Here is a 12692-nt window from a genome sequence, read left to right on the forward strand (position 1 = left end):
AACATCTATTCCACTGAGTCTGGTGATGGAAGCACTATTTTGTCTGAAAGTTACTTATGTAAAGCCTTCTTTGCTTCTTAAAGACATGCCGCCACATTTAAAAAGGACTAGTCGGAAGATTTGTGTTCTGCTTTCAAATTCCATTATTAGGGCTCTCCACCGGGATACTGTAACACTAGTACTTCTGTTGGCGACGTTCTTCTTGCTCGGTGGCGGAGACTTGGCCGATGCCTCCAATGCTTTGGCAGCAATAACCCAAAGTAGCAGTGCTGAAGCAGGTGCACTGTGTCCCAGGGCTTGTCTCTGTCCTGCAGTGCAGGTGTCAAGGACATGTTCCCATGGAACACAATGGATTCCCATCTTCCATCGACAATGGTAGAGGTGGTGTCAGGATTAATAAGACCAGCAAATGCTCCGCTAATGCGCCAATCTCTAGTACCTAGGGTCACATGCCTATTTGTCGTAGTTGCCGATGCTGTGGTAACATTAGCAAATGCATGGTTCGTTGGCTGTGGAGGCCCATTGCTAGGAGTGTTCAGTGCACTGTGGTCTCTCAAACTTGTACTCTTCCCAGCACTACAGTCCGATGGTAGATTTGCCACAATTTGCCACCTGTCCTGTTTTACCAGCCTGCCCAGCCTATGATGACACACACACTGTGTGATCAAAAGTATCCGTAAACCTGGCTGACAATGACTAAAGTTTGTGGCGCCTCCCATCGGCAATGCTGGAATTCATTATGGTGTTAGACCACCCTTAGTCTTGATGACAGCTTCCACTCTTGCAGGCATACGTCCAATCACGATCTGGAAGGATTTTTATGGAATAGCAGCCCTTTCTTCACACAGTGCTGCATTAAGGAAAAGTATCAATGTCGATCAGTGAGGCCTGGCATGAAGTCAGCGTTCCAAAACATCCCAAAGGTGTCCTGTAGGATACAGGTCACTACTCTGCAGGCCCATCCATTACAGGGATGTTAACGTCATGTAATCACTTCACCGCAGGCAGTGCATTATGAACAGGTGCTCAATTGTGCTGAAAGTTGCAATCGCCATTATCGAATTGCTCGTAAACAGTGGAAAGCAAGAAGGTGCTTAAGACATCAATGTAGGCCTCTGCTGTGATAGTGCCACGCAAAACAAGGGGTGCATGGCCCCTCCATGAAAAACACAACCACACCACAACACCACCGCCTCCAAATTTTACTGTTAGCACTGCACACGCTGGCAGGTGTCATTCAGTGGGCATTCGCCATACCCGCACCCTGCCATCTGATTGCCACCTTCTGTACTATGATTCATCACTCCACACAATGTTTTTCCACTCTCCAACTGTTCCATGTTTATGCTCCTTACACCAAGTGAGGCGTCATTTGGCATTTACCAGTGTGATGTGTGACATAGGAGGAGCTGCTCAACCATGAAATAAGTTTTCTCACCTCCCACCTAACTGTCATAGTACTTGCAGTGGATCCTGATGCAGTTCGGAATTCCTGTGTGTTGGTCCGGAAAGATGTCTGCCTATTACAAATTATGGCCCCCCTCAACTGTCGACAGACGAGGTTGGCCTGTACGCTTTTGTGCTGCATGTGTTCCTTCACGTTTCCACTTCACTATCACATCAGAAACAGTGGATGTAGATGTTCAGGAGTGTGGAAATAACACTCACAGATGTATGACGAAGGTGACACCCAATCACCTGACCATGTTCGAAGTCAGTGAGCTCTGTGGAGTGCCCCATTCTGCTCTCTGATTTCTAATGGCTACTGAGGTTGCTGATATGGAGTACCTGGCAATGGGTGGCAGCACAATGCACCTAATATGAAAAACGTATGTTTTTCGATCAATAGTGCACGTAATGGGGGTGGTTGCCGAACCCCACAATATCGGGGGTTTGGTTCCACCTCAGATTGAAGACACTGCTGTACTCATTGCACAATGAACAAGTAGTGCAGTCCCCAAAATGCTGATGCCTAGCCTGTGCACCATCACAATTTGTCCTCAGTCATACTCGGTTTATGCAACTTCCCATTCTACATTTGGACAGCACGGTCACTGGTTCTACATGCACTGTGCATCTGTGTGACTCAGCAACCCCACCTGGTGAGGAATGACTGATCAGGCAGAACATTTACCACCAGTCTACTAGCCACGTAAATGCATCCAGGTGATAATGTATATGCTCACAGGCTGCACTTGGTTGTGGCCCATTTGTTAAATGCTTATGCTTATGCAGTTGCTGGTGTGGAAGGGATTCCTTCTGTTCAGCTGCAGCTGTGGCAAATATTTCCACATGTCGCCTGGCTAGCTTGGTGCATGGTGCACAATGGCTGTGTTGTTTTTGTAAGGCATATGTGCCCACCTGTTGGTGGTTTAGTTGTAAAGTACATACTACTTTGATGTAGCACAAAGACTGTGCATTTCTGGCTGAACACAGTCACGAATTAAGCAAGTTGTTTGCTAGTACAGCTCAGATTTTTACAGAAAACATGGGAACCCACAATATTTTTTCCACATCAGTTACTTCCTCTGAAAGGAGTTAGCTGGTGGTCACTGTGAGCCACACATTCTTGTTCTTACGGGTGCAAATTACAGATTTCATCTCCTCTATCATTTACCTAACCTTGTTCCTGGTTGCAGTAATTCTTAGTCTCTTTCCAGTTCATAACCTGCAAAGGTTCTTTTTCTGTGAAATTAAAGTTCACTTTTCACCTTTTTGGCAATTAGAGCTTTAGCTAGTCTTATTATTCAGTTCTAGGCTGTAAGGCCAGCTTGAAAATAGACATGCGGCATAACACAGAAAATAATGGTCTTTGGACTGCACATGGTGATGCATAGTATAGTTCATGGCAACAATGGGAATGTGAACATTGCGAAGCAAGTAGCAAACAACATTGTCTGTATACCTTTCTTGTCAAGACAAACGACAAGTTCTGCCATCTGTGTTTTTTCATAGTAGTAAAAGCATGATAATGTCTTTTGTATGTCATATGTGTTAGTGCGGATATCAGAATATGTATACAAAGCTCAGAAACAGCCAACATAGATCCTTCATTATTTAATTTTGCAGTTTATACCATAAACAGATAAGTTTCGGATACTTGCACGAGGCCATGCAGGGTGTCTGTGGTTCCTACAGTTAGTGCTCCTTCATGACTGATTGAAACTGGAGGCTGTTCAGCTGGCTGAGTAACGATAGTACGTATTTCCATAATGGGTACAGAGATTTCTGTATCGTGAACAATGGCTCTGTCTTACTTTCTTGGAATGCAATGAAACTTAATTTCATAAAGATCACCAGTACTACTTACCAACAACATTTTGTCGATTCATAAGAAGTTGATTCGTAAGAAGTATCAAATGAGAACAAAGCTGATCGAATAAACTGAACAAAATACAAGCTTACAAGATTGTCATTGTGTGGAAGTGTACCAAAAGCCTTCTTGAAGGCAAGGGACATAACATCAACCTGGATACCAGTGTCTTGTACCATCTGGATCTCTCATGAACAGAATGAGTTGAACTTTACAATTTTTTTGATATTTCCTCTTTTCCCATTTTTCACTGTGTTGATGCTTACTGAGGTCACATGTCCCCAAGAAGGTCATAACACATGTGCAAAAACATACTGATGTCAGATTAGTCTTCCCAACAAATGTTCTTGAAAGGATACATCATGTGCAGCTTTCGTCACCTGGAATCACTTGGTGCTCCGATGTTCTACAAAAAAGATTTGCCATTAGAAATAGATGCTTACTCCCAGCTAAGCTCATACAAGGAAAATGTCACACCCTTAAAAGAACACTTCAGACATAATTTAGGACTGTTACCAGTTGGGCTCCTATCCCCAGAGCTCATTAAAGTCTTATGGTACATACGGAATCACCGCAGAGGAAACAGTTCACAGGAAGTGCAAGAGAATGGCATAAAGGAGGTATCACGTTTGGAGATGAACGTCACTACACCATGAAGAAATTCCCCGATTTGTGTCAACATGGGCTACATAACACGTCTAAAATAAATGTTCAACTCGCAGCCATTTAAGACAATAGAGGAAGAGGGATCATAAAAATATTCTACCTGAAAGGTACCAGACATGGGTGTCTCGCTTTTATTATGACAATGTGTTCGATACTCCACAAATACTACTGCTGTCAGTGGATGCTAATCTGTCTTCACCTGTTTCCTTGCGAACTGCATAAAATCTAAGATCAGAGTCTCGTACCTTGGAAAAGCCTATTGGTCACAGTGGCACATATGGCTGCACATAACCAGTAGGCCAAACAATGAAACAAACTCATCACATTGTGCTACACACCCCCAACGAGCTGAGTCACAATTTAGCCTCTTTTCAAAGTACTGAGTCATACATTGCACCAGTGGCCAAATGAAGTGTTCAACTCCAGCCGGAACTACACTCTGCACACTGTGGGTTGATTTTCATATCATGATGTGGCATAATCATTTCAGTTACAATCAAAATGAACCAGGCCACGTATTTCAATATTCTTTCATTGCCATTTTCATGGCAAATACTGGAACTGTCTTACCTTCTTATGCCTAGGGGCCAATGGATACAGTGTGCTTTTCAACATTTTTATAAAGTACATTACCTTGTTCTCAATGACTATTTACCTAAAAGAGTGGGTCCACAATCTATGAATATCATGTTGATGCGAAGCACTGCTAATTTCAATTTAAAATTGCTAAATGGACAAAACGAGAATAGTGGTGTTTATGAATAAGTGTTCTCACCATGAATGGGGATAATGCAGTGGGACAGAGCATGATAAGAAAATGTTTTTCTCACTTAAAGAATGATTGTTTTGACATTAATGACCCACTATTTACAGAAAGACCTTCAGCATTTGATGATCATCTAAATGCATTAATTCACGATTACCCAAAACACTGCACTCAGGAACCTGACTTGGGTACCACATGCCAAACCATAAAAATCAGTTGTTGGCTGTATGTGCATTACCCACTCACTTGGCATCAATTAGTATGTGTACACTACTGAGCATTTCTATCATGTATCATTTCTATCCTGTATCATTACTGATGACCAGAAAATTTGCTTTCTATTCTTTCCCTTACATTAGCATAAAGACAATGCTTTAGTCCAAACAAAGCAGCAACACCACATACTTGTGCACACCCACACAAGATAATGTTACGAATATGGTAGAGCAGTGACCATGGGGTGTACTAAGAGTTGCTTGCTTGAGGTGTATCCTTCCTGTTGGCATTTGTTGTCAACAACACACATCTTGCAGATGCAGTCCCAGAACAACAACCAGGAGGACAGTGTGAAGTGATGCTATTCCACAATAACAGCCACTGGCATTCTGCTAGACTGGCAAGAAACACTATACAACAATTTGGTTGGAAAGTCATTCTGCACCCACCTTTTTCACCTGATCTTGCACCCTCCGGTTCAAATGGCTCTGAGCACTATGGGACTTAACATCTGAGGTAATCACTCCACTAGATTTAGAACTACTTAAACCTAACTAACCTAAGGACATGACACACATCCATGCCCGAGGCAGGATTCGAACCTGCGACCATAGCAACAGCAGCAGCAGCAGCAGCAGTGTGGTTCCGGACTGAAGTGCCTAGAACCACTCGGCCGTAGCAGCCAGGGCACCCTACAGTTTTCGTCTTTTCCGATCTCTGTTCAATGATCTTCACATACTTCCTTTTGGGGTGGAAATACACTTTTAACATGGATCTAAAAGTTATTTGCTACAAAACCACATGATTTGTACAGTTGTGTATTCAGAAAGTTACCCCAACATTGGCAGACTGTAGTGAACAGTTAAGCAGATTATATTATTTATGATCACTTAAGTCCCCATTATGTATAGTCTTTGTTTTTTAACTTACATAAAACACTACAGTCTTATGCATCAGCCTAAGATGTTAGACTGGCTATGAAAAGGTTAATCTGGAAATAAGTACTAAAAGGCTAAGCCTGGAATAACATTTGCCACACTCTGTCCCACTGCCAATCAGAAAAATGGTCTTAAGCCTGCAGGCCAACTGTGTGAGGAGCTGCGGTGGACAGACTGAGACGGTCAGTGAGGGGATGGGGTGGCAGAGGGTGTAACATAGAAGGGACAGGGACAGGGACGGAGCTATGCATGGGAATGGGCAGCATATGTGTAGCGAGTACTGAGGGAAGGAGGATTATGGAACTTAAGAATGAGTTAAGGGGAACTCCGATGTGTTGCAATTAGGGAAGCTGGTATGGGGGTGAACGGGGTGAGAGGAGTGGAGATGGGTCTTGAGAATGCAGTACATAGGTTTTGAAGCTACCAACAAGTGGGGCACCTTGTACTTGGTAGCATATTGTCATTGGGTAGTCAAGTACCCTCTTGGCAGGCGAAGGGTGTAAAGGAACTGTGTCACCCAGTTGGGCCAGGCTATTTCATATGTCAGTCAAGCGGCAAAATACCGCTTTGGGAGAAAGAAAGGATTACACAGACAATATTCTCCATTTCACAGCATGACGATGTTTCAAATCACTGGCCATGAATGTGGTTAACTTGTTCCAGTCACCAATAACATTGGCAATTTTCCTCTTTAAGAAGCTCAACTATGCTGAGTGATAGTTGTATACATTAAAATGATCATCTTGAGATGAATATATTTGAGCCATGACTACAGAATAAGGGGACTGTGAGCGAAACATAACTACAATTAGTAATACTTGCTTACCTTTATAATGACTTCTTTTGAAATGTCAATTTGCTACTTAAATATTTGTCTTCTTCCTCTTTGATTAAATTTCCCTCACAATCTACCACAGTACACATTTTAAACGCAACTGCACACTTGTGACCAATCTATTGTCATTACAAAGGCACTGCCAATTTTCAGTACAAATTATATAATATGTAATTAATATCCAGTGTCACACTGATGTATAAAATTTTGAACAACGGTTTCATTAAAATATTTTAGCACACCACCAATGAAGAATTAATGTCAAAGGAAACATTAAACTGATAACTGTAACATGTAATTAAGCTACTGAAGAAAACAAAAATCTCACCTGTGTGTACCTCTTGCAGCTCCTGCAAAAAAAATTAAAAAGCTGAATGATTTACACTCAAATTCAGTTGATGTAAAGTTAAACACCTTGAAATGTGGCACTGGTATGTCATCTCACTGCACATGCTCATCTTAGTGTTGAAGTTGCTAAACTAAAACAGTGATGGAGATTAGGAATCAGGTGCAATGACAAGTAGATAAAAGTGAAATTTTATGAAAGTGAGATTGATGAAAACTGGATAATGATCCAAGTGCAGAATCAGAAAATATTTCAATTTTAATTGAGCTTGATAGTCTGAATTTACTAGCGCTACCAGCTGCCATACACAGCCATTCACACAGCAGGACAAAGGTGCCCACAAAAAGAAAGTCAGCATTGCGGGAATGAGACCATAACTGCTAGATGTTTGAATGCTGGTGTAAGGATACTGCCAGTGACCAAAACAAAAGTACAGCATAGTTTGCTGGAATGAAAACCCCTCATGAAAGGGGAAAGAGGGAAAGGATTAACAGACCATTATAAAATTACAAACTTTCAAAGTTAGGAGATAGAGAAATTGTCATGTTTAATTCTGATAGTGTGTCCATTGAATTTCAGGTTACTTACTACCAACAGATCCCAAAGTGTTGAGCCACAGTGGTTCATAGTTCCATGTGGCAGATGTCACAAATCACATGCCATGTAGTGTAGAAGAGTTGTGGCAGCTTATAACTTTAAATACATATGTGACCCACTTTCTGGCCTCAACAATACAGTTGTCTATTTAGGGGTGTACTAATCTGTTCCAGAGTGTTGCTGGGTTAGAATAATTCATCAGTTCATATTATGGATTCCAACATGCTAATAGCTGCCTCACAGGTAAGGTAGTTTAATGTGTTGAGGATGTGCGCACAGATATTTAAGATGCAGGGCCAGCACATGAGTTTCCATTTCAATTGAATAACGCAACCCTGTTAGGAAGCTTCTTAGTGATGTAAGCAGTTTGTTCAAGGTACATTGTTGGTTAGGGCTTGGGCTAGTTATTTCCTCTATGTGAATTGTGTGTTTTGTGTTGATTAGCACATGGTCAATATAATGGAAGGAAACATTCCACGTGGGAAAAATTATATATAAAAACAAAGATGAGGTGACTTACCGAACAAAAGCGCTGGCAGGTCGATAGATACACAAACAAACACAAACACACACACAAAATTCAAGCTTTCGCAACAAATTGTTGCCTCATCAGGAAAGAGGGAAGGGGAGGGGAAGACGAAAGGAAGTGGGTTTTAAAGGAGAGGGTAAGGAGTCATTCCAATCCCGGGAGCGGAAAGACTTACCTTAGGGGGAAAAAAGGACAGGTATACACTCGCACACACGCACATATCAATCCACACATACAGACACAAGCAGAAATATGTCTGCTTGTGTCTGTATGTGTGGATTGATATGTGCGTGTGTGCGAGTGTATACCTGTCCTTTTTTCCCCCTAAGGTAAGTCTTTCCGCTCCCGGGATTGGAATGACTCCTTACCCTCTCCTTTAAAACCCACTTCCTTTCGTCTTCCCCTCTCCTTCCCTCTTTCCTGATGAGGCAACAATTTGTTGCGAAAGCTTGAATTTTGTGTGTGTGTTTGTGTTTGTTTGTGTATCTATCGACCTGCCAGCGCTTTTGTTCGGTAAGTCACCTCATCTTTGTTTTTATATATAATTTTAGCACATGGTCAGTTAGCCCCCAAACTACAGTCAACAGCTATTACAGTTCACATTGCTACAGCAGACTGCAACGTGATTGAAATATAGCACTGTAGGCATCCAAATAGAAATCAATGGCAGTCTCCAGTAAAAATGCATCTGTGGCTATTTATTTATCTATATAGAGGGAAACATTCCACGTAGGAAATATATATCTAAAAACAAAGATGATGTGACTTACCAAATGAAAGTGCTGGCAGGTCGACAGACACACAAACATACACACAAAATTCAAGCTTTCGCAACAAACTGTTGCCTCATCAGGAAAGAGGGAAGGAGAGGGAAAGACGAAAGGATGTGGGTTTTAAGGGAGAGGGTAAGGAGTCATTCCAATCCCGGGAGCGGAAAGACTTACCTTAGGGGGAAAAAAGGACGGGTATACACTCGCACAAACACACATATCCATCCACACATATACAGACACAAGCAGACATATTTAAAGACAAAGAGTTGTCTTTAAATATGTCTGCTTGTGTCTGTATATGTGTGGATGGATATGTGTGTTTGTGCGAGTGTATACCCGTCCTTTTTTCCCCCTAAGGTAAGTCTTTCCGCTCCCGGGATTGGAATGACTCCTTACCCTCTCCCTTAAAACCCACATCCTTTCGTCTTTCCCTCTCCTTCCCTCTTTCCTGATGAGGCAACAGTTTGTTGCGAAAGCTTGAATTTTGTGTGTATGTTTGTGTGTCTGTCGACCTGCCAGCACTTTCATTTGGTAAGTCACATCATCTTTGTTTTTAGATATATTTATTTATCTATGTTTATTTGTTGTGTTCATTACTAGTAATTGGAGTCTCACTGGTGTTCAAAGGCTTCCCGTGACATCTTCCACTCCTGCGTGGCCGCAACTATCATTGGTATGATGGTCTATCACAAGACTGCAGCTCACCTCACCATCATCTTCCTCATTTTCCCCTTCTCATTGTTTCCTTTATGGAGATGTAGTCTGTTGTTAATGTGCTTGTAAATAACTTCAGATGCATCCACATGATGTGCAGTGTGCTAGGTCTCACGTTCAATACAAACCACGTGTGATGAAAACATGAATAATATCGTAAACCCCATTTTACTTATTTTCATTTATTTATGAAGAACTTCAACATTTTATACCACAAATGTTTGTGAAACTGCACTTTCCAATGTCTACATTGTAGTGGATCATACACAAGCACAGTGATGGAAAGTGAAGTTTGGCACATGTGACAGATGAGATGTTAGTGATATGATAAAGTATTTTGTTGCAGTACTTTGATTACCTATGCTAGGAAGTGGATGGTACTGTGAATCCTTAGTTTCACTGTTTTCATTCTTTACCTTGATGTTTGGTTTGTATTCAACAAGCTATATCAAACTTAAGTACTGAGTTACGTGCATTTACTGATTTAGAATGGGCTTTAAGATGTGAACATCTGAGTTAAAATGTATCTGGAAGCTTTTAATTGTTGGCATTCTTTTTTCTAGTGGTTCATAATAAATGTAATGGATTGTAATCAACATACTCTGACAAGTAGGTGAACCAGTAATGTTGCATAATTAATTGAATAATGTTGCTCATTCGTTAGAACGTTAATGGGTGCATGTAGGTGCACAAGTACATTATTTGTTCACCCTTTGTTAAAGTATTCCATCATGAATGTATTGGGAAATTATAACCACTGCTTTAACTACTTAACGTGGTGGTTCATGCACCTGGAAACAGATACTGCAAGGGTCTGTGAGACCAGCTGTGTGTACTGCCGCCCTATCTTTCTGAATTTGCATTTAGATGTATATTATGGAGGGAAGTGTTATTAAATGAAGTAATACCATTAAAAGTTGGATACATTTGTAGATTGAACTTTAACAAATTGTGTCCAGGCAAATATTTTTCTAACAAGTCTTCTCGATGTGGCGAAGGAAATGTTGCAACAAGAAATTGAGGATTGACGATGGCTTTAAAATCCACACAGTCGCAAATTGATACTGTCACTGGTTCAATCCCTCCTTGATCCTTGTGAGCAGTATCAGCTTATTCCCAAGAATTGGCAGCATTCACTCAGTTAACACTAGGCAGGAATCCAATCTGCATTTGGATCACACTTTCTTGACCTTTGTGCAGAAAGGTGCGCAGTATATTGCAGCATCTATTTCCAATAAGCTGCCACAGTAATTCAGAAAACTTAGCAGTAATTCATGTGGTTTCAAATAAAAATTGAAGAGTTTCCTCACAGGTCACTACTCCTGTTCTGTTGAGTAGTTGCTTGAAAAATTAAGCTGATTCCCTTGTTATATTCTTGATTGTGTTTACATAAACTTATGGCTTTCTTTTGGTTTCATAAACATTGTACATTTTCTGACACATTCCATGACCTCTAAGATTTGCTCCTCAGATTGGTTCTATGGAAGAAGAGGTATAAAAAAGAAACCACTTACTAGATAGTGGACTGTTGGTCATGGTGATGACAGCTGGCAAAGAAGTTAATGCAAAATCTGAAAGACCATCGGAAGAATTATCATTTGATTCTGTTTTGTGTACCAGAGACCTATCTTAATATTATCAATAGCAAATCCCAAAGGATGAAGTTAACTGAACAGTTACTTTTACATCACACTGCACAATTTGTGATACATGTGCTGAAGTACACTGAGGTAGGTTCATTGAATTACTAATCAACACATGTCAAACACAAGAACCACTAAGACAAGAAGACCTCTTGAATTGCACTTGGCACTTACTTCGCAACCCGGAAAGTATTTTCAGAAGACTTTAGGAGGTTTGTCAGGCCATGATTGCAATTTTGACTACTCATCAAACATGCATCAAAGTACTTTTCTAGAATGATAGACTTGTTCTCCTCCATACATTCATGTTTGTGATATTTGCTCAAAAATGAGGAAAGCTCAGTTCCCAACTGCAATAAATAAAAAAAGCAGTGACTGTCATTATTGAAGAATATCAATTGTCATGTTTAATGAGTATAGACTATGATGTAACCTATCGCTTTGGTAAAATTGTGTGTCTCACAATGTAATGTCTATAGTACCAATGAACACTGGTCGCCACAAGAAAGTCAGTTTTTAGTTCAAATGCTGCATTTAAACCTTTATACACTTTCGGAGCTTTACCTCTTGTGCATGAAATCTTGTGGAGATTGATGAAGCATTTCTATTCTTCACAGTACCTGATGATCTGATTGGTTTATTCGACGACGACATCTAGTTAGGTGGGCACTTAACTGTAATAATTGGGATCTTGTTCAGATGCTGATAACCATGCACAGTCCAGTCTTGCCATATTTAATTCTATGATGTCTCATTCTGGTTCAGCAATTTGCCTTCCCCCTAGAGCTGTAGGAACCATGACAACTTCCATTACATCTGGAGGATGAGGATGAAGTTGACCTGTCATTAAGATTCTGTGTACTAACCACTGACACGTGACATGACATTAATAATTAAGGAGAGTTTCTTGTTGTAAATTAAGAGCCAGTATGCAATTGGTCTTTGAGAAATATTTTGGATCATATAGCAGATAATTTAGATTTGAGACAGCATTTCAGTTGTCAGTGCAAAAGAAGTTGCAAAGTTTGTGGGGCCAGGAAACAGACTGGCATGGTAGATGTAATGAGAATGAAATGGAGATGAATAGGATATGTAGAAAGGAGTTCATTTGATCAAGTAAGTCATTATTGTGCAGGGCAGTGCACAAGAGGAGGAAGTATTGTTATGGCTGAGCCCTGAGCTGATGAAATTTGTGAGCATCCTGGAAGGAGGCCAGGAAACAGGATGGTGTTAATTATATGTTACAAAATCTAACTTTTTACTGCTTGTGAAACTCGTCCTCAATGTGCTAGCACCAGGTATGCTCCCACCCCTTTTTCACTTTTCAGTGACAGGAGCTGGACCTTCCTCCTCAAT

Source organism: Schistocerca serialis, chromosome 3 (genome assembly GCF_023864345.2).
Source record: "Schistocerca serialis cubense isolate TAMUIC-IGC-003099 chromosome 3, iqSchSeri2.2, whole genome shotgun sequence".
Classification (NCBI taxonomy): domain Eukaryota; kingdom Metazoa; phylum Arthropoda; class Insecta; order Orthoptera; family Acrididae; genus Schistocerca; species Schistocerca serialis.